This window comes from Athene cunicularia, assembly GCF_003259725.1.
Source record: "Athene cunicularia isolate RWA chromosome 1 unlocalized genomic scaffold, athCun1 chr1_part1, whole genome shotgun sequence".
Taxonomy (NCBI): Eukaryota; Metazoa; Chordata; class Aves; order Strigiformes; family Strigidae; genus Athene; species Athene cunicularia.
In genome coordinates, this window is record NW_020799091.1 from 58265207 (window position 1) to 58267815 (window position 2609).

General features: G+C 47.4%; 1 protein-coding gene across 2 annotated transcripts in view; it reads left to right on the plus strand.

Moving 5' to 3' along the window:
• Window positions 1-2184: 2184 nt before the first annotated feature.
• The window catches only part of BIVM (basic, immunoglobulin-like variable motif containing), a 15892-nt gene continuing 15467 nt past the window's right edge, over window positions 2185-2609 (plus strand). The window contains exon 1 of one of the 2 annotated variants that reach the window (XM_026842786.1): window positions 2185-2510. The gene's annotated coding sequence lies outside the window, so the exon portion shown is untranslated. The remainder of the gene's footprint in view (window positions 2511-2609) is intronic. The other variant, XM_026842793.1, reaches the window with a different exon arrangement.

A 2609-nucleotide genomic window follows, 5' to 3' on the forward strand; every position in this document is an offset into this window, starting at 1 on the left:
CGGCGCTGCCGGGGGCGCAGTGCGGGGCGGCGGTCGGCAAGAGGTGGGGGGCCCGCGCCCCGTTAGCCCCGGGCTGCCTCAGCCCCAGAGCTTTGCTGAGACGCGCCTCAAAGGAAGGGGGCTGGGGGAGGCCGGCCCCGCCTGCGGCCCTGACTCACGCATTTGGACGCCTCAGCGTCGCCGTTCTCTCCGTGTCATGAGCTCAAGTTCCTTCTGTCCCCGTAACGTTAGGGTGAGAAGTAAAGAGGTTACTATCGGGTTTTCAAAATCCTCCCCAGAGCAGCAGAAGCAGGTGCGTGATGCCTGGTAGCTCTGGTTGCCGTCCTGGATTGCCTGGAGCTGAGGTGAAGGAGCACCCCACCAGCCCTCTGCCAGGAGGGCAATGGCCCAACGTGGCCATGGGGGGTTCAGTGGCCCTTTGTCTGTGAAGTGATCCAACCGCAGGTCTTGGAAAGCTAGTGTGAAACACTGATGGTGTTCTTAACTACGTATAGAACCAAGGATTTAGGTTGGAAAACATCCTTAGGGCCATCAGTCCAGCCGTTAACACTGCCGAGTCCACCACTAAACCATGACCCCAGGTGCCACATCTACACCTCTTTTAAGTACTTCCAGGGATGGTGACTCCACCGCTTCCCTGCACAGCCTTTTTGGTGAAAAATTTTTTTCCTAATATCCAACCTAACCTTCCCCTGGCACAACTTGAGGCCATTTCCTCTTGTCCTATCGCTTGCTATGTGGGAGAAGAGACTTGACACCTGCCTCCCTACAACCTCCTTTCAGGTACATTATAAACACACATATCCAAATGCTTTTCTTTGTCATTTAGCTACAAAAACCTCACCAAAATTAAGAGTTCTTCATGGGAGAACTTTAATCCTAAAGGACACTTTCAGATTTTCTCTTTATTGCTTTTCTCTTGTTAAGGCAAACAATGCAGAAAATTGAACCTCATCATCAAGGAGTCATGAATTTTGAGAAGGTTTTGTATTTTTCAGTTTGAAATACTGCAAATATGTTTACAGAAAAGCACACAAAACACCACTTGCTTTGAGAAAATTGTCAGCTGAGAAAGGATCACTTAGGTCAATGAACTTAGTCTTTTCCAGCCATCAACTTTATCACAAAACACCTTTAAAAATCAACTTTTAAAGGCATATTTTTTTGTCTCCTGCTGTTCCCTTTGACATGGTATTTCAGGACATTCAGCAGTTAGAAGACTTGCAACTAAAAATTCATGCAGGTCCTATTTTATATCCATGACCCCTTGGCTCCTCTCCCTTCGTCATCTTTACTCTCCTGATGTAATTCACTGGCTGAAATCACACTCCTCAGCTTACGTTTTGTTGTATGAGTCAAGCTAGTCTCTTTAGTGGAAAAGAACTTTTATTTTAAAAGAAATTTCATAGCTACTGAATTCACAGAACATCCATCCTCTTCCTAGCAGGGTGGCATTGGCACATTAAAAAGCACAGCAGCAATGAAGTAAAGGTGACACACTTATACTCTCCTGCTGTTCTCTCCTCCAGCTTTTCCTCCCCACGTTAAGTGCAGCTCAGGGAATCTGCATACAGATTTGGCACCATTTGTCAGCACCCAAACAAGTTGTAAAATAAGCCATGCAACCTAATTTTAGTCCTGGCTGGCAAAGCCAACATTGATGCTATCCTAATGCCTGTAATTTGGCTCAGAGAAAAATGCTTTGGAGGCAGAATTGTTTAATTACTTCAAAGGCTGTTGGCCAACGAAGGCTCCGCAGGCTTCCAGCTGGCAAAGGCCTGAGGGACGCTCTCCATAACGAGAGGCAGGTTGCCTCGCGATGAAGCCTCATCAAATTCTGAATCTGACCTAGTCTTGTCTTATTCGCGTCCCGGGGATGGCAAACAGCTGTGCCATAAGCATCAGAGGACTTTTGCAACTTTGCTCTGCCTAACCACCGAAAACTACCAAATAACCCTCAACATTTGAGGAGAAATTTGATTCTTCTTTCCATTATTTGCAGCACTTCTCACAGAAACTATTGCTGGGAGTGTGGGCTGTGTGGGCTGAGGGCACTATGTTGTCATCACTAGCACTGAATCCTCAGTCAGCATACCACCACATAACTTTTTGATCTTTCTCTGTTTTCTTATTTTAAATTTTATAACTACATTGTTATAAAACCAATCATTTAATATTACAAATCTGAATATTTAAAAAAAAACCCCAACATTTTAAATAATTGTGGCAGTACTGGAAGCACTCCACTTACATCTTCAGTGTCACTGTGTTTGTTCACGTTGAAAATATGCTGACTGCAGTGAAAATGACACGGGAAATACTGTCAGCAGTTCCAGACACTGTTACCCGAGATGATCTTTTGTTCCTTTATACCGTTTTCTGGAAGCACTTTTGTTACACGCATTCTTACTACGGTCAGGGGGACCAAGAGAAAACCCGGTGCAAGGAAAAGGTCCGGATGCTCGTCCCTCCTTCCCCGGGAGGAACCGGGCGTCCCCCCGCTGGGCCAGGTACGCCGGGGCGCCGGCATTCGAGGGGGCTGCGGTGGGGGCCAGGGGTGACCCTCCCGCCCGCCGGGGTCGCCGTCTCGATGCTCGGCTGCTCCGGAG